Genomic DNA, 21,047 nt, shown 5'->3' on the forward strand with positions numbered 1-21,047 from the left:
GAGTGCTGCTATAAACATTGGGGTACAAGTGCCCCTGGGCATCAACACTCCTGTATCCCTTAGGTAAATTCCTAGCAGTGCTATTGCTGGATCATATTTTTAATTTTTTGCCTGAAATTTTTAACATATGGACAAAGTTCTTTTTTTTTTATTAATTAAAGTGCATACTTTATTCAGAATAATTTCCTGATTTTGTTTTGTTTTGTTTTGTTCTAAATATATGAAATTTATTGTCAAATTCGTTTCCATACAACACCCAGTGCTCATCCCAAAAGGTGCCCTCCTCACTACCCATCACCCACCCTCCCTTCCCTCCCACCCCCCCTCAACCCTCAGTTTGTTCTCAGTTTTTAAGAATCTCTTATGCTTTGGCTCCCTCCCACTCTAACCTCTCTCTTTTCTTTTTTTTCCTTCCCCTCCCCCATGGGTTCCTGGACAAAGTCTTTTTAATGCCTGTATCCTTTCTCATTCTTTTTTTCAAAGTTTTTATTTAATTTATTTAATTTGAGAGAAAGAAAGAGAAAGACAGAGAGAGAGAAAGGGGCAGAGAGGGAGGGAGAGAGAGAATCCCAAGCAGGCTCCACACTGTCAGTGCAGAGCCTGATGTGGGGCTCAAACTCAGAAATCGTAAGATCATGATCTGAGCTGAAATCAAGAGTCAGGTGCTTAATTGACTGAGTCACCCAGGCACCCCTGTATCCTTTGTCATTCTTAGTATTTTTGTATTTTTGCTTTTTTTCTTGATCAATCTTACCACAAGTTTGCACATATATGAGTCTGTTCAAAGAATTCACTCTTGGTTTTATAAACCCTCTATTAAGTCGGATGCTTATCCCGTTAATTATTTTTCTTTTCTTCTTTTTCAGCTTAAGCATTTAAGGCTATATATTTCTCTCCAGACGCCAAAAGTTTTAGTTTGTAGTTGGATTTATAGTTTTAAATTTTTTAAAAATGTTTATTTAGTTTTGAGAGACAGAGAGAGAAACAGAACCCGAGTGGGGAAGGGGCAGAGAGAGAGGGAGACATAGAATCTGAAGCAGGCTCCAGGCTCCGAGCCATCAGCACAGAGCCCGACGCGGGGCTCGAACTCACGGACCGTGAGATCATGACCTGAGCCGAAGTCGGACGCCCAACCGACTGAGCCACCCAGGCGCCCCTCGATTTATAGTTTTTAAGGCATACTTTCAAAAATTAAAATCCAAAAGGTCTTTTGGGTGAGAAGTGTAAGAAACCAGTACATGTGAAAAGGAGAGAAGATGATCTAGTGACATAAGGAGAAAGAGGGTGAGAGCCAGAGGAGAGAAAGAACACCTTGTCCTCTGTGACTTCACAACCCTCCACGGCCTTTAAGATCTACAGCAAAGTTGCTGAACTCTTGGTCATCGTAGTTGGCAGGTGATTTTCTGTGAAAACAGGTAAAGAAGCCAACCGGTCTTTTCACTTTCAATCATGTGGAAAGCAGAGAGGCACATTTGGAAGTACAGCTCAGGAGCAATTAAAAATCTGAGTTTTGCCAAGGCTGTGGACTTGGGGTCCCTGCCAAATGAGCCAAACAGTGATTAGTGTTATGGAGAAGCTATGCAGTTTTCAATGTGATAGTAAGAGGGGAGATCTGTGTTAGCTGAGCCCTTAAGAGTTTGTGCATCCTTCCTTGAAATTTCTTCCCCTCTAAAATATTCACGTCTCACTCGCCATACAGAGTAGACTGATAAGAGATGGCCCAGAGAGGAGTAAAAATAGTCCTTTTATTCATGTCCTCCTGAATAGGAATCAAAGAAAAGAAGTCTGAGTAACACCGTCCTCAATGCTTTTTCTTGTGTCCACAAACTCTGGACTCTGGTCTGCCAGAAATCTTAATACCCAGGGGAAGTATGCGCCCACTGGAAGACAGAATGATTGGAGTGTTTGAAAATGTAAAAAGCAATTATGCGCTTGAACTTTTTTCAGGCTGATTTATTTATTGTGTGTGTGAGAGAGAGAGAGAGAGGAAGGGAGAGCACATGCGTGTTGGTGAGCAAGAAAGGCGCAGAGAGAGAGAGAGAGAGAGAACCCCAAGCAGGCTCCGTACTGTCGGCACTGAGCCCAGAGTGGGGGCTTGATCCCTCGATCCCACGTGAGATCAGGACCTCAGCTGAAACCAAGAGTCAGGGGCGCCTCGGATCCGCTCCCCTCCTCTCTTTCTGCCCCTACCCATCTCTCACATGCACACTCTCACTCTCTCTCTCTCTCTCTCAAAAATTAAAAAAAAAAAAAAACGCAAAAAAAGAGTCAGATGCTTAACCGACCAAGCCACCCAGGCACCCCCACACCGTAACTTTTTTATTTCATAGGTCAGAACTGTTTTTTGCAGTTTGAGTTAGCTTAACGAATGGAGGCTTTCTGCTCATGGGTAAATATATCATTTGCCCACAGATAGTTGAGTGGTTAGAAAAAAAAAAGTACCAAATTTAATAGAATCACACACACACAAAGGAAAATGGGCACTACCTGGTGATCATAATTTAACAAGAGTCTAACACTTTACTAATGTATTTGAAAGGATACAGTTTCTTTTTTTTTTAATTTTTTTTAACATTCATTTATTTTTGAGACAGAGAGAGAGCATGAACAGGGGAGGGTCAGAGAAAGAGGGAGACACATAATGTTTATGTATTTTTCACAGAGAGAGAGAGAGAGACAGAGACAGAGGGCAAGTGGGGGAGGGGCATAAAGAGAGAGAGAGACACAGAATCCAAAGCAGGCTCCAGGCTCTGAGCTGTCAGCACAGAGCCCGACGCGGGGCTCGAACCCACGGGCCGTGAGATCGTGACCTGAGCCAAAGTCGGACGCCCAACCGACTGAGCCACCCAGGCGCCCCGAAAGGATACAGTTCCAATTGGCTATTAGCCCGTGCCACCACAAAAGTTAGCCGCCTAAGGGAACAATTATTTTATTATTGCTAATGGTTTCTGTGTGACAGGAATTTAGAGGAGAGTTGGGAAAGAGCTCATCTGAATGGTTCTGGCTCTGATTTTCTCATGTGGTTGCAGCCGGGCAAAGACTGGATTGGAAACAGCAGGGGCTGTTCAGGTATCTCTCTTCCAGGAGTCTCTGGGACTCTCCATGTGGTCTCTCTACATGGGCTAGTTCGGATTTCGTTGTAACTATCAGACTGCTTGATGGTTGCTGAAAGCTTCAGCAGCAAATACTCCAGGGGCGCCTGGGTGGCTCAGTTGGTTAAGCGTCCAACTTCCGTTCAGGTCATGATCTCACGGTTCATGGGTTTGAGTCCCGTGTCGGGCTCTGTGCTGACAGTGCGGAGCTTGGAGCCTGATCCAGATTCTGTGTCCCCTTCTCTCTCTGCCCTTCCCCTGCTCATGTTCTCTCTGTCTCTCTTCCTCTCTCTCTCTCAAAAATAACAAACATGGGGCGCCTGGGTGGCGCAGTCGGTTGAGCGTCTGACTTCAGCCAGGTCACGATCTCGCAGTCCGTGAGTTCGAGCCCTGCGTCAGGCTCTGGGCTGATGGCTCGGAGCCTGGAGCCTGTTTCCGATTCTGTGTCTCCCTCTCTCTCTGCCCCTCCCCCGTTCATGCTCTGTCTCTCTCTGTCCCAAAAATAAATAAAAAACGTTGAAAAAAAAATAACAAACATTAAAAAAAAAAAGCAAATATTCCAGCTCACAAGGTAGAAACTGAATCGTCTTTATGACGAGCCTTGCAAGTCACATAACATTAATTCTGTCATACTCTGTTTGGTCAACCCAGTCACAAAATCCCACCCATTTTCAATGGGTGGGGATCTAGATCCAACCTCTCAATGTGGTGAGAGTCAAGAAATTTGCAGACATATTTAAAAATCACTGCAAATACACCAGAAAGTAGAGGAGGACAATTTACATTCCTTATGGAGAATGACTGAGTGCCGGTCAATCTTAAGACAGACCTTCTTTCGCCCAGATATTCACCCCCACGGATATCCACAATTTCAGTGTTTTCGGTATCTGGAATCTTGACTTTTGTCCTGTCATCACCTTTATTCTCTTTCAGCATCACGACCTACATAAGAATAGAGTCAACCATGGGCATGTGGGCCACGTGATGGAAGGCCTCTGGAGGAAAAAAAGGAAAGAAACTCATGTTAGTGAACATCCATTTTATGCCAAATATCAAGGTAAACCTCACGTTTGTACTCATGTCACCAAAACTGCCCAGGAATCTGCTGCTGCCTACCAAATTAGCCTACACCTTAGTGTCACAAAACAGCAACTGTATTCATCTCACAGCCTTTGGGGCCAGGAATTCAGATGGCACGGTGGGGCGGTCTCACCTCTGCTCCACAATAACTAAGGTCTTAACTAGAGTAGATTGAATGGCTGGAGAAAGCTGTCACGGCTCTACCTGTTGGTCGAGTTCCTGGATTCTTCTCCACGTGACGTTTGCTAGAGCTGGGGCGTCTCAGATGACTTCATTATCCACACGTCTGATGCCTGTTCTTGGATAGCTGGCGTAGCTACGTATTTCTTATGGAGACTCAAAAAGCACATTACTATCTAAAAGGCACCGAGATGTCAGCTTAGCTTTCCCGAGCTTGTTGGACTAAGGAACCTCTTTTCTAAACGTAAGACCCATTAACATCATCAGTCCATGGAATATGCTTTCACAGACGTTGTATTTCTCTGTTGTGCAGAGAAAATGTTCTATTGTTGATGTTATAAAATGTAATATTATAGGCGGAATCTGATCTTAATGAGTACCACTGAACTGTCATAATTACATAACGAGCCTATTTTCATGATCTGATTAACCATCCAGGTTGAAATTGCTCTGCTGGTGTATATATAGTAAATTTTCATGAAAAAGAAATCTGTGTGATCAGAGTCCCTAAGTCCCTGTCAATCTAATGGTGAAAAACATGTTGAATGTAGTTTCTGCCGATTTAAAGAATCGGGGTGTCTATATATTTTTTTTAGTTTTTAATCTTCATTTATTTTTGAGAGAGAGAGAGAGAGCGGCGTGAGTGGGGGAGGAACAGAGAGAGAGAGGGAGACACAGAATCCGAAGCAGGCTCCAGGTTCCGAGCTGTCACCACAGAGTCCGACGTGGGACTCGAACTCACGAACTGTAAGATCATGACCCAAGCCGAAGTTGGACGCTCAACCAACTGAGCCACTCAGGTGCCTCCGGGGTGTGTATAGCTTTAATGACTACAGAATGTTCAATTTTATTAGTAAAATATTATACAAATCAAATTTACTTGTATTATATTGAAGAGAATATTTGTTATATTGAAGAAAATTTTCTCAACTGTACATATTTATATATGTTAAATATATTTTGTCTACATTCAGATAATCTCAGTCAATCTCTTTGGTACTTTCTATATGCCAAGCCCTGTTGTGATAATATATGTATATGTATATGTAAATGTATATGTAAATGTATATGTATATGTATATCTATATCTATATCTATCATCTATGTATCTATCATCTATCATCTATGTATCTATCTATCATCTATCTATCAATCTATCATCTATCTATCTATCAATCTATCTATCATCTATCATCTATCTATCAATCTATCATCTATCTATCTGTCAATCTATCATCTATCTATCATCTATCTATCAATCTATCATCTATCTATCTGTCAATCTATCATCTATCAATCTATCTATCATCTATCTATCATCTATCTATCAATCTATCATCTATCTATCAATCTATCATCTATCTATCATCTATCTATCTATCATTTATCTATCTATCTATCATCGATCTATCTATCTATCTATCATCTATCTATATATCTATCATCTATCTATCTATCTATCTATCATCTATCTATCTATATATCTATCATCTATCTATCTATCTATCTATCTATCTATCTATCTATCATCTATCTATCAATCTATCATCTATCTATCATCTATCTATCTATCTATCTATCTATCTATCATCTATCTATCTATCAATCTATCTATCATCTATCTATCAATCTATCATCTATCTATCATCTATCTATCTATCTATCTATCTATCATCTATCTATCCATCAATCTATCTATCATCTATCTATCTATCTGTCTACGACAACATACCACTAGTTCTCATTATTTGGAAACATTATTTGGGAGAGATGGGCCTTGCATATCTCAGACAATGCTACTGCCAAACCAGGCTATATAATAAGCTGGAAAATAAAACAAAATCCCCAGCCAAATGCCTCCAACAGTCATAGAGAGAGGAGGGGGACTTGACTTCTCTGGGTGGATGTCACAGAATTTGAATGGTCGGAGAGAAGAAAGGAGCACCGGGTCAGCACAGCGCGATCAGAGGCAAGGTGGCGAATCCCATTTCCCTGTGGACGCAGCAGTCCTTGCACACACTGCTTCTGTTCCTTGTCCTTGCTTTCTGTCTCAACCTGCCTCTGCCTGTTTGCAAGTCAAACCAATGCCTGAGTGTGCAGCGGGGCAGCTAAATCTGATGGATCCGTTATTGAGACTGATGAATGAGCCCATTGAAATAGTAAAGATTGATGTAAACGCTTTCTCTGGGCACAGTCGAATGCGAAAGAATAAAATTTAGAGCTGGGGAAAAGCAGGACCCACGGTGGTGGGTTGATGAGCCCACTGAAGACCGTCGGAGGTGCTCTAAAAGGGAAGTCGCTGGGCAAAAGTAGGGTTTTGTGAGGATCGTTGGCACAGGAGAAAGGCATAGAATTAACTGAAGGAAGGGGAGACCGTAGACAGGGAGGTTCAGTGAGGGGGTAGTGGACTCTCCCAAGTGAAGCGGTGAGAGCTGGTTTGATATGTGAGGAGAACACACAAGAAAGAGAAGATAAATCTGCCGTGTTTCAAAGAAAGGTTTGCGCAACTTGGTAACAGAGGGACTGGAGGGGGCGACTTTGGCTCTCTCGTTTCGAAAGGGATGGGGTTAAAAGAGATGCTTGAGTTTACATCAAGCTATATAAGATCTCTGAGTCTCGGATAATCGAGGGGAAGGGAAAAATTGAAAACACACACATTCTCGTGGTGTAACTCAGGCTGCTATACCCGACCACAGACTGGGCGGCTTAACTAACAGACATTTATTTTCTCAGTTTCGGAGGATGGGAAGTCCAAGGTCGAGGTGCTGGCAGATCAGTTCCTATGAAAGTCCCTTCCTGGCTTACTGAAAGCTGCCTTCTTGCTGTGTCCTTCCATGGCAGAAGGAGAAAGAACTGATTCTGGTCTCTTGCAAAGGCATGAATCCCATCACGAGGTGCCCACCCTTGTGACCTCAACCAACCCTAATGACCCGCCAAAGACCCCACCTTTGAATGCCATCACACTGAGGGCCAGGGCTTCAACATATGAATTTGGAGGGGACACAGACTTTTTGTCCAGAACAGGTCCCCTTTCTCAACATCCTGCTGTTGAATTCGACCATACTCCCAAACAACGGCGTTATCCAACCGTGCCTATGTTTGTGGATATGTTTGTGCACATCATAATTCGGTTTGCAGTGGAACTATTCTTGCGTTGTGCAAGCATACCCATCGCTGATATTAATGAACCATCTTCACTCTTGATAATTTCAAGCTAGCCTTTCAACGGTTGTCTTCTGACTTTATGTGCGGGTATATGTAGCAGCTAGGATCAAGGTTGGTTGAAGGTACCACGGAAGCCAACTAACCATGTTTTAGACGCAACACCAATTTCTTGCCCACATTATACTGTGATGATAAGCTCTCTAGAACTGGTATAACAGGTCTACAGATGTCAGAGACGTCCCTTTAGTCCCTTGACTCTAACACATGGCTCTAACTCATCCTAACACACGGCTCCCTTTGTTAAGACTCTCATCATTAGACATGGTTCTAGACCTCCAACAATCTCGCATCAGAAAGGAAGGAAAGGGGAAGAGGGGGAAAGGTACATTTCCCAATTATATCAGCACCCCTTATCGGCCCCCCCATCTGTAACTGATGGTAGCATTTAGCCAGGCACATAGTTGCTTCCATTAATACAGGGTTCCAGTAGGTAAAAGAAGGCAAGAATGGATATTATCTCTCCTATAATATGCCTAGTAATCAACAGTACAGTCTTCTGAGTATTGAATTCTAAATCCCACTGGATTATTTTATAAAAGCAAGGGAACATGAACATGTTGTCTAAATTTTGTTATTGGCATCAAAATAAGATATTCTGGGGGCACCTGGGTGGCTCAGTCAGTTGAGCATCCGACTTCGGTTCAGGTCATGATCTCACAGCTTGTGAGTTCAAGCCCCGCGTCGGGCGGGATCTGTGCTGACAGCTCGGAGCCGGGAGCCTGCTGTGAATTCTGTGTCTCCCTCTCTCAATCCTCTCTCTCTCTCTCTGCCCCTCCCCTGCTTGTGTGTGCTCTCTCTCTCTCAAAAACAAATACATAAGCATTAAAAATAAGATAGTCTGTATGTATACGTACGCAAGATCACATTATCTTCCCACTTTGTTAAATTTTGCCTCAACTTCAGAAAATGGACTGTAAATTTCACCTTTAAGGATAGAAAGATGATACCATTGAGCTACTGTCTACTAAACCTGTATTTTGACTTTTTGTATTTTGAGGTGAAAGAATGGGCTTTCTCCAACCCATCCCGCACTCTAACTTGGCCTCTCTAGTCGCCAGTGGCCTTCTCCAGTAAGGGGAATGGCCAGGCTTAGAAGTATAGGAAACTGATGCTGGCATTCCCTATGGAATAGGAACAGAGAAGTCGACAAAATGCCTGAAATCAATCCTGCCATGAAATCTGGTATTCAGGTTTGCTCTGAATGCGTTTTCTCTGCTTTTCTTCAACACCACCTCCTGTCAATTTAGGTGACGCCAGTGGGTTTGATCCTCTGTCTTACTTTGGGCTTCTCCAAATGCAGGCTGTGAAACAAGGACTTGGGTGTAGGTAGTTGATTTGGGAGATGGTCCCAGAAGCACACGTGAGACAGGAAGAGAGGAAAGTCAATAAAGGGTGTGTTAATGGGTAGTTTGCTCAATCCCACTGTGACCCTCACAGGAATTGTGTCAAACATGCCTCACAATTGTTCCATCAAGGGCGAGGGAAGCTGCAGCATTTATCTATTGACTCCCATCCCTCAGCAGCTGGAGGTGGCCCCGGGGTGGGGGGGGGGGGGGTGTAACATGGTTAATAGTTCTGGCTTGCCCTACTGGAAGGCTGAGCAAGCCCTCAGGCAAAAAAAAAAAAAAAAAGCAGAAAGGCTCAGGAATTTGAGGTTGAAAAACTTCAGCTACCAGTGGACTAAAGATGGGCTGAGGGAAAAGGCATTAACAGGGTCCGCTACCTGCCCTCCAAGACTCTGTGTTCAGGGTAGTTACAGGACACAGGCCTGATCAATCCGAGTGTCACCTTCTGTGGCCACACTGATTGGATCATGTATGGGCACGTGATCGGGCATCTGTTACCTCACAAACACAGAGCCCCCCAACCCAACCTCTCTTTCTTTCCTCCACCCTGCCTTCCCTTCCATATTATTGACTGGTTGCTGAGCGAAGCAAATTTGCCGCGAGTGTAGCAGCTTAAAGTATCAGTTTATGGAGGTCAGTCAGGAGTCTGAGCCTGGCTTAGCTGAGTCCTCTGTCAGGCTCGGATCAAGGTGCTGGTCAAGGCTCAGTTATTATTCAGAGGCTCAATTGGAACTAGGTCTGCTTTCAAGCTCCCTCAAGTTGTTGTCCGAATCCATTCCAGGCTTTGGTTCTTGCTGGCTGCCAGCTGGAGGCAGCCCTGGACTCCCAGAGACTTCTCACCGTTCCTGAAGGCCGCGTGGCTCTCTCCCTAGGCACCCCAACAACATGGCGGTTTGCTTCTCCAGACTCAGAAACGGAGGAAAGGAGTGAGTCCGCTAGCAAGATGGAATGGTATATAACCAAATATAACCACAGGAATTGCATTCCATCACCTTTGCTAGGGTTCTATTAGTTAGAGGGAAGTCTCAGGTCCTGCCTACATTCAAGGGGAGGGGATCATAGAAAGGTGTGAATCCTAGAAGGTTGGGATCATAGGCAACCCCTTAAAGCCTATCTGGCACCCTTTTTCTAAGGTTCTCAGTCCCACCATGATAAGAAAGTTTGCTTTCAGGGATTCCAAGGCCACCACTCCTTCTGAGGCAGGTTCCTTGCTTCTGCCTCCATGGTGATGATCTTAGAAGGTCTCTCTCTAAAGACATGAAAAACCTCACATAGAGCACTCTCTCTAATAGAGCTGCTGATAAGTTGGGATTTACTTCAATTAATTTGGACATCATCTCTCTCTTGGTGAATCCCAATACTGCATTAACCTTCTTGGCAATCACGTCACGCCGCTGATTGAAATTATATGAAAGCCAACGTCACCTTTCATTATGAGCTACTGTTAGTCAAATCTGTTCCTTCTTGCACTTTTGGACCTCAGGGAATTACTTTACATTCATTCTTCCTAAATTTCATTCTGTTGATGTTTTGGACACGGTTTAAAAAAAATACGTTATACGTGTTTTGGGTTTGGCTAGCTTTCAAACTCTAGGTCATCTGCAGATTTGACAAATGTGTCTTATATGTATTCTGCCAGGCATTTGACTTAAAATGCTGAAAATGGCAAAGTTAAGTGGAGTCTGGAGGGCTGTCACCATGATGGACAATAACAAATTCATGCATGTAACACTGTTCCCAATGATCCTACCTAGGTTCTCTCTCTTTTTTTTTTTAGTTTATTTATTTTGAGAGAGAGAGAGAGAGAGAGAGAGAGAGAGAGAGAGAGAACATGAAGGATAGGGGCATAGGATGAGAAAGAGAGAATCCCAAGCAAGTACCGCACTCTCAGCACGGAGCCCGATGCGGGGCTTGATCTCATGAACCATGAGATCATGACCTGAGCCAAAATCAAGAGTCAGTCACTCAACCAACTGAGCCACCCAGGCACTCTGATCCCACCTAGGTTCTTAGTGGTCCCCACTTCCTTTTCTAAAGGCCCCAAGACCATCTATTTGATAATCCTTCTACAATTTGGTTGAGGTACAATATCAAGGGTACCGGTATATAGTTTCTGGAATCTAAATTTCTCTTCCTTTTGTAGATCGGGATACTCTGACGGTGCACGGCTGGATACCCCTTTAAGACCAAGGAACTCATTTCTCCAACTTCTGGGAGTTAGGTTATTGACAGCTTATAGCTGCATCCTTCTCTGGGCACTGCCCCCTGCTAAAGAGAAGCCACCTCTCCTAAGGCCACCTCCCGCTCCTGGGTGGGGGGAGGGAGTGGTTAATCTTCATATCTGTCAACTGGTGGAAGTGAGTTTGTAAAGACCTGGTTCTCTTGCCTCAGAGCCCACCATGGGATCAACCCAGGTCTTTGTTGTAACTGAATTTCCATTCAGTTTCTCTCTCTCTTTCCTGTTCTGCTTCACCAGCGTTGGTCCTGAAGGCACACCCTAATGTGAGTCTCTGACTCAGAGTCTGTTTCCCAGGGAACTAGACTCATAGGACCATCCCCATTCTTCGGGAGCCTCTCACACCCTCTTTCAGTGTCCAGGGTATAATTTAAATCCATTTTATTGGGTAAGAGCTCTTTATAGCTCTCTAATTCTCTGGCGCTTTTGTCCCTCCGTGCATTGTTGACTATATATTTGGGAGGTTGAAGATCCTTTTTCTCAATTGTGAAGGCAAAAAAAAAAAAAAAAAAAAAGTTGAGGCATTTTGCTTTTATCCCGTGACCTGCTCCCGTTTGGTGAACAGCTCCCTTCCTTGCATTTCTTTTGTGTATGACTAAATGAGCCCTTTTTGTGTTCTTTGTGCTTTCCGCATGCCTTAACTCACTCTGAAACTTGGCCCTTCTGGCACCCTTCGCGCTCCCCTCACGCTTTGCAGAGCTCAATAGAGATTGATGGTGGACGCACAGGCCACCTGCTCAGGGCACCTGCTTGCTAATTCAGAGGTGAGGTCTGTGCTTTGATACAGAAAAGTGCTGTCTCGGTTTTATCACCGTCTCCTTTTTAACTTCTGGCCCATATACAAAGAGGTTTCTTTTTCCTCCATCCCCAAAACTCACCCTGCCCAAGCCCTGCTTGGGGTAGCAATTTTCCTACAACCAATGCCTTTGAATACCCTTTCTGTGCCACGTTGTTTCAGGCTACAAGAAGCCAGCCTAAGCGGTGATAATCCATTTTGATGGTTTCCAGCCAAAGATCTAACTGAGTTTATTTCTATGACATTTTAGAGCTGCCCACTCAACACCAAAATTTTTCAAACTGTCATTTGCACCTTTGTTCTTTGCTACCACCTAAACATAACTCAGCACACTCCATATTTTTCTTCCGGGCGGGGGAGAAAAAATAACAACCTTCTGCGAATAGGAGAATGGAACTGCTCCATTCTATGGAGTCCCACATAAAACAGAAGAATGGTGGCTGGTAGAATAATGGCCATGTTTACGTCGCCCCGAGACATAAAATTATCCAGGCACACGCGAGCACCATATTCCATGGATATAAAGTTTAAGGCATTTCCCATTAAAGGGGAAATCATTGGTACTGTCTCGACTTCAACAGATCTGCTCAAGTTCTCCCACTCACTACTAAATTCTCAGCACATATCAAACTCTGATTGAAAAGGTTTCCTAATTGTGGGTTTTTAATGAAAGATTTCCAAAGTTAATAGTGTAGATGGAGACCGTCTTTGCCCACGGGAAGGGTACCCATCCCTGGTAATTGGTCCTGAATTCTGACTCCAAGACTTTTTAACTGTGCGACCTTTGGCAAATGGCTCAACCCCTTTGGTCTCGGTTTGTTTATCCGTAGACAGGGAATAGTGATGATGATTAGTTCCGAGATCGTTGCAAGGATCAAATGAGATATGGCATTAGAAGAGCTCAGCACAGCGCCTGGTTATAAACCAGAAGTTGGATGAATTTGAGGTACAATTGCAGTTGTGATTATTACAATATAGCATGAATCCTGACGACTTTTCCTATGTGACCCCTCGATTGGAAATGCATTATGATTAGTTAAGGATCAACAGAGGGAGTAGGTTTCCCCATGAGTGGACATCGCGACGACCAAGTTAGGGGAGAAAGAATGCCTACAAAAGTGGGTAAGGTCCTGTGAGTTTTATGGGCCTATTGCCATTTTCGTGGGCCTGGATACTTTTCAATTCTCTCAGCTAAATCGTAGTGGTGAATGTAGCTAGCTGCCAGCTCTCCGTGGCCTCAGCACCTTAATTATGATTGAGACAAAGGTCTGACTCTTAATGAGAACACAGCCTCATCAGACTGCAGAGCCCTGCCCACAAGTCTGGGGCGCTTTTTATTTCACGGGGCCCTTATTTTGTCAGAGATTTCCCAGCCTTGGAATATGAGGGCTGATGTACTTATTCTCTGCTCTCTGGAAGGAAAATGGAAGAGAAAGCAAACAGTATTTTGGCCTCCAGGTCTCTTCATAGACTTAACCTTCAAGGATGGTGCCCCTCCCATGGGCAGAAGAGACCGTCATGTACTTCAGAGGCCTTCAACTCAGATGCCTACAGCAGCCCAGAAGTGAGCGAAATAGACCAGAAAACTTGTAGGGCTTGTGATGACAGGAGAGCTTGGATCTCACCAGAGGGCAGCTCCAGGAGGTTGCTGTCACCGAAGAATATGGATACGGTCATGTCAGGTCCTCGGATTTTTCAGGAGAAAAGTACAAAGCTAGCTTTCTAGGTTGAATCGCCTAGTTTTTAAATGTTGGCGGATATTCAAGTTTTTAAAAACACCGTGTGGGTCCAATAAAATGCTTGCCAGCCACGGACCAAGGATTGGGACCGTCCGCTATATGGTACAACTTCAGTTTCCCGGAGAGATTTCTTCTGACCCCAAACGTGTGCCCTATCATATGCTACTCCCCCGGAAGTCTGCAGCAGTCTTTCCCAGTTCTACGACCTTTCTTTCAAGGTGCAAAGCCACCCATTCCGTCTGACGTCTTTTAGTTTTGCTGATTGTTTCCGTCATTGTGCAGAAGTTTGTTGTCTTCATGACGTCCCGAGGGTTCTTTTTTGCTTTTATTTCCCTTGTCTCTGGAGTCGTGTCAAGTACGAAGTTGCTGCGGCTGAGGTCAAAGACGCTTCTGCCTGTTTTCTCCGTTTGGATGGTTTCCTGTCTCACACTGAGGTCTTTCATCCATCTTGAGTTTATTCTTGCGTACAGTCTAAGAAAGTGGTCCAAGTTCATTCTTCTGCATGTCGCTGCCCGGTGTTCCCAGCGCCATTTGCTGAAGAGACTGTCTGTTTTCCATCGGATGCTCTTCCTGCTTTGTCAAAGATGAGTTGGCCATACGTTTGTGGGTCCAATTCTGGGGCCTCTATTCCATCCCAGTGATCTATGGGTCTGTTTTTGTGCCAGTACCACACTGTCTTGATGATTACAGCTTTGTAATACAGCTTGAAGTCCAGAATTGTGATGCCTCCAGCTTTGGTTTTCTTTTTAAACATTACTTTGCTTGTTCCGGGTCGTTTCTGGTTCCATACAAATTTTAGGATCGTTTGTTCTAGCTCTGGGAAGAATGCTGGTGTTACTTTGATAGGGATTGCACTGAATGTGTACATTGCTTTGGGTAGCATCGACATTTTAACAATATGTGTTCTTCCTATCCAGGAGCATGGAAGGTTTTTCCATTGTTTCATGTCTTCTTCTATTTTTTTTCATAAGCTTTCTGTCACTCTCAGTGTGGAGATCTTCTACCTCTTTGGTTAGATTTATTCCTCGGTACCTTATGGTTTTTGGTGCAGTTGTAAATGGGATCGATTCCTTGATATCTCTTTTTGCTGCTTCATTAATAAGAGACTTAAATACAGAGAACAAACTGAGGCTGGATGGAGGGGAGGTGGGCGGGGAGATGGGTTAAATGGATCATGGGCATTAAGGACGGCATTCTGGGGGATGAGCACTGGGTGTCGTGTGTTCGAGAAGAATCACTGGGTTTTACTTCTGAAGCCACAAAACATACTACGCTGTATGCTAACTAACTTAAATTTAAATTTAAAAAAAATGCAAAGTCATCCTTGTGGGGAGCACATTGAGAACTCATCACTCACTAGCTGCTTAGATCATGCTAGCTCATTGCATCCATTTCAGGGATGAGAAAAGGGGAAGGTGTCCAGGTGGGTGTGGATAGGGTCGTCCAGTGGAATGAACACCCAGAATTCTTTGATACTCACTAGGTGTCGTAACCTCACTTTTCCTTACTTGTAGAAAGGGGCTACTAATGGGATTGCGGTGAGAATCAAGTCAAGTAACACGTACCAAACGTCCGGCCCAGAAGAGATTGTCCTTAAGTAGAAGTTTAACCTGGAGGGAAGAAGGAAAGCTGTTCTGGAGCTCAGAGGCAGTTCTGCAGTGGTGGGGCATGGGGGGGTGGCCACACAGCACCTCTCAGAGGAGGGGTAAAAAGGGTGGGAAGGCCGGAGGAAGCCATGAGCAACCAGAGATATCATTCTCTGGCCAGCAGCCCCGCCAGTACAGAGGGGATACTGTATTAAAGGAGAAGCCACAAACGCAGACTGTTATACTGACCCGCATCCTAAGCTTGCACGAGTCTAATTCATCTTTCCAACACGTCTGGCCGCTATGGACTCCGTTTTCTGGATTTCTTTGCTCAAATCAATGTTCCCTGCCCGCGTCCCTTGCGTCTGTAACACGTAAGTGACTTGCCAGCCACATTTTTTTGCTTTATGGAAAAAATAAAGCCAACCAAACCTCTTATGCTTTGTGCTGTGCAGGACGCAGGCGAACTTTGAGAGGAGAAGCCTTGATCAGAATGAAACCAACTTTAGAGGTCTATGCAGGGACAGGAGTGTAGGGTCGAGGAAGGATTGGGAGATAAACATCCATGAGTAAGACAAAGGAAAAGGACAAGTGAATCGAGTGTGATAGAATCACATGTCAGAAGCTTCGCTCTGTAAACATGCTCCAGTGCAATAACAAAAACGGCCATTGAAAAAAGCAAGAGAAATCCTGTACCACGTACCAACAACAGACCTTCAGGCCCTAGCTTCTAGCCCGTACCGTTGCTTGGCTATTCCAATGACAAGAGCCTGCCGTGTTGTCTGTTTTGAGAGTTCATAAAGGAAGAGATTGGGTTTGATCCAGGAAGCAGATTACAAGACAACGTGTTTCCCAGTTGAATATTGAAGCTTCCAACACATGCACACGCTTCTTCATGACTATGGTCAAAGTGCTTTGGATTCATGTTACTCTATGTGACAAATCAAAGGAGTGGACCAATCTCCATATTCTGTGTTTTTCTGTGGTTGGCCTGTTGTCTGAGGCAAACGATTAGTCGGGATGTTAACCAGGGGTCCAGATGTGGCTTTTCAGAAAAACACATTCCTTAGCTTGGCTTCTGTGTGTCTTAGTTGCCAAGATCCACTCTTCTGGGCTTAACTCGGCCTCATTGCACATCCCCCCCACCCCGCCCCGTCTCATCTCAAATGGCCACCACAGTGGTTGGCTTCAATACTGGAACAGAAAGAAGGAAAAGGAATACATATTTGGCTCCACAACACGCTGGAGAAAATGTGTCAAATGCATGCCACTGCCATATGTCACTCTCTCTCCATATCTAAGTCATCTCTGCAGAAACCCAAGTTTCGTTTTGTTTGGGAAGGTCAATATGTGAAAACAAATACAGGCTGGCCTTTTAAGAAGCCCAATTCAATCTGGGACAAGACCCAGGAATCTGCATTTTATAACAAGCTACCCAGATGGCTCTGATACAAAGAGTTCCCTGACCTTACTTTGGGAACCATTGTCCTGGGCCACCTAGGCCAACACCTCTTAAATTTTTGGAGCCCAGAATCCCCTGACAGGGTCGAAAAATTATTTAGGACCCCAATGAGCCTTGGCTTATGTGAGTTATATCTGTTGAATCTTACCATATTAAAAATTAGAACCGAAAAATATTGTAAATATCTATTTAGAAGTCATCTTTGAAATAACAACAATACCCGTTTTACAATTTAACACGAGTAAAATATTTTCGTGAAAAATAACTTTTTTTTCTCTTCCCAAACCAAGAAGATCAGTGAGAAGAGTGGCATTATTTTGTTTTCAAATCTCTTTATCATCTGGCTTAATAGAAGACAGATGGGTTCTCATATTTGCTTCTGCATTCTAGCTGTTGCAATATGTTGTTTTGATGGAAGCATACATATGAACAAAATCCAGCTCACGCAGACATGTAGTTGGAAAAGGGAGGGAGTATTTTCATAGCTGTTTTAGATACTACACCAAAATGCAACAAAGTGTAGAGTCCTGTAAAGGTTCATTGCAACACGGAATCTGAGACCACATCAGTGAGCTTTTCATTCTCTATCACATTAAAATTCATCGGGACGTCTCACGCGTGGAATACATTTTTTTTCCCCCGTGCATACTTTTAGAAAACCATGAACTGGTCATTTAGAAGATATTGGTTCACCAAGTTATGCAGATATTCCAAATGTTGACACATCTCACGACACAAAAACTTTTAAATCGTATTTGTTAATATCAACGCTAATCCCAACAGCAAACGTCTTTAAAGTTCGGGAAGCTGCCAGGCACATGGTGATGGATGTAAGCTTTCCAAAATTTTAATTTTCTCTTGAAAGTTGGAATTTTATCTTTGGCAACAAACACCGTCAGTTGTTTTCCTTGAAATAACAGACTCACTTTGTTCATTGTCAAAAAAAAAAAAAATGTATCTGCCAAATACCCGAGTCCGAATAACCGTGATTTGTCTCTCAGTTATTTGTTCAAGTGAAAATGGCCCTCCATGAAAAAGGCAGCTAGTTCAGCTCACGACTCAATTGTACAACTACTTGTTCTTCAGACAACTATCACATGTTAGTGGACAGAAGTGCTTTGTGCGTATTTCTCACTTTGTCACACAGAATATTAAAATTTTTAAGAGAAGGCGCAGGCTAGGCGTTTTCCAATAAACATAGAGATGCAAGCTCATGTTTGAGAATCCTCAAGCACTGGGTGCTCCTCATAGCTCTGACCAGGTGAAAGTCAGATGTCCCCTGGGGGTTAAGACCTCAACATAAGAATTTGCAGCGGTACCGGGAAGAGAGACCCAATTCAACCTAAGAGAGAATCATTCCTGGGTTGTTATGGATGGATGAAATTTGAAAATTCACTTCAACAGGAGCTCTCTAGATTATGAGTGGCCCACCTTACTTTTGAATAAATTACCCAAATCCTGGGAAATGCTGGGAACAACAACAACAACAAGAAAGCCCCACACACCAATAAAGAACCTTTCCCCACAACAATGGCCAAATCTGGTAGACACACAATTCCAATTTGGTGGGCCGAGGTCCGATCCATTGTTTTCTACGAAAAAACACATATTAGAGTAGATGTCAAAATCATCTTTTTCTTTCTAGAAGAGCAGTTATTGGCTCCAGAAAGACCCTGCAGTTGGGGCTACGATGGAATACGACAAAGGCATGATACGATGGTGTTGGGCTAGAGATCCAAGGACATTGTTTCAACTCATCTGTCTGTCATCCTTGCAAGGACCTCAGAAGATAGAAACAAAAACACTTGCAAAGTGAGACTCAGTAAAACTTGATTACGAACTAGCATTTTGCTTCCAAACCCAAATGTGAAGGAAGCTCTGATAATAGGCTGGATTCCACAGATGGCTCATTTACCCAAGCCAAGTTAGCTTCAATGTTCTAGAACCAAAGCTTCCTAAAAGCCCACTTTGCATCTCTTTCCTAAGTTTAAAAGTTATCACTTCACTAGGGCAGAAAGCCATCCTGTAGAGCAACGTTCACAGCAGCATTACTGACAACAGCCAAAAAGTGGAAACAACTCAAATGTACGTGACTGGATGAATAGATACACAACATGTGGTCTATACATACATGAAATATCGTGAAGCCTTAAAAAGGAATAAAACTGTGGGACGCCTGGGTGGCTCAGTCGGTTGAGCGACCAACTTCAGCTCAGGTCATGATCTCACGGTCCGTGAGTTCAAGCCCCGCGTCGGGCTCTGTGCTGATGGCCCGGCGCCCGGAGCCTGCTTCCGATTCTGTGTCTCCCTCTCTCTCTGCCCCTCCCCCACGCATGCTCTGTCTCTCTCTGTCTCAGAAATAAATAAACACTAAAAAAACTTTAAAAAAAGGAATAAAATTGTGCTACATGTGAAAATGTGGACGAACCTTGAAGATATCATCCGAAGCGAATAACTTGGACACAAAAAGACAAGTACTGTATGATTCCACCTATATGAGGTGCCTAGAAGAGTCAAATCCAGAGACGTGGAAACATTTTGTAGGGAGGATCCACTCATCTAAGTGCAAACATTTTGGGGATGATGCAACCACATTATCTCACGAAGTCAAGATAGTGAATAAATGGACGGTTACATTTGGGCAACACTGCTATGAATAAACCACACTTGACTCTCAATGTGGTTGTCGTTGCCTGTCGGCTTACCTTTCAGTCTTCTCATTTTGTTTCCAAAGCGCTTTCTCCCTTACCCTCTACTTTGTTTTATTTCCATTTTTTCTCCATCTCTAATCTTTCTTTCATTGGGCTCCCTTCTTCAATCATTTGTTTTTGCTGCTCTTTCTTTGATCTTCTCACCTGTACTTGCTCTTGTCTACCTCCATCTTCCCTTTCCCCCCTGGACGCGGAGCTCCTACCCCAGATGGGTTTTGTGGAAAGATTAAAGCCTCTGCCTGGTCTCTCTTTTGCTTCCAGCCATACCCCTCAGTAATAACAGTGATGCAGAGAGACTTGAGATAGGGTCCAGGCATCTCAAACCGGGTAGTCTAGAGGGTCTCCAAAGAGGAAAAATGGACACAGCCAATTTTCAGAGACGGGCAAGCTGTTAACAGCTGCAGTAAAGCAGGTTGAATCAGATGAGGGTTTTTTTTTTTTCCACACCAGAAATTAGAACTATGATTCAGCATGGGCCTCTGCAGGCACATTCGAGTATAATATCTTTGAGGGCAGAGCCATCCCACCCATCTTGCACATAGTTTGCAAATGAATGAAAGTCAAGGTTAACCAGATAGAACTTATAATGGGTGTGATCGCTTTTAACTGGTTCAGCTAATTTAATCATCCGCGGTCAAAATAAGATATTTTCCGGATAGACAGGACAGAGTTTCCGAGCATTGGCTCTGGAGCCCCACACCCTGGGTTTGCATCCTAGAACTATCCTCCCTAGCTGTATGGACATGGGAGAGTTGTTTGAGTTCTAAAATATTTCCATTTTTTAAAATATCAGGGCCTTTTAAATGTCGGGACATTTACTTCCCACCACCAACTCGATAAAATGTTCTGAGGGTTTATTTGACCTTGGATTGATATGAGGGTCATAGCATTTGAGCAGTCTCAGAAGTGATGTGAGGTCTGTTTCCAAGTCTCTGGGCTCTAAGGAAGGACAAGGCAAGACTTTCTTATCCATACAGTGTATAGACAACGCATCCTAGAAGTTCAGAAAGTATATGGTTACCTCCACGCTGAGGGATCAGAGACGATCTTCATGTGGCATTCCAAGGGCCTCTTGGAGGAATCCAAGGTCCAGACGTGTGATGCTCAAAATTCCATTTTGAGTGAAAGCATCAAAGTAAGGAAGTGGGTGTCATATACAGAAAACACGGCAGGCGTGAAGACAACCCTGGAGAGCAATGTAGAAAAGGCAGGTGGGTGCCAGGTTAAAGACAGCTTGAATGACAGGCTGAAGAACCATTCCTCTGCATGTGTTTCCGGGGCACCATTAGATCTCCTTCCTTCTATTTTCCCTGAAGTGCAAGAGTAAGGTCTGCAGCCCCCTCCCGTCCCAGGAAACCCCCCGGCCTTCCATTTCCCAGCCCATTAGACATCCCTCCATCCCTCCACCCACACCCTTCCAGCTTTGAGCAGCGAAGACTTGCCTCCCAGTCCATAGGCCAAAGAGAAACTCACACTGTCAGGACCCTTTCCTCAAAAACCAACGTCCAGACCCCCCATCTTTACTTTCACATCCACTGAATATCTCCATTTCTTTTTTAAAACACTTTTTTTAAAGTTTATTTACTTATTATGA

This window comes from Neofelis nebulosa, chromosome X, assembly GCF_028018385.1.
Source record: "Neofelis nebulosa isolate mNeoNeb1 chromosome X, mNeoNeb1.pri, whole genome shotgun sequence".
Lineage (NCBI taxonomy): Eukaryota > Metazoa > Chordata > Mammalia > Carnivora > Felidae > Neofelis > Neofelis nebulosa.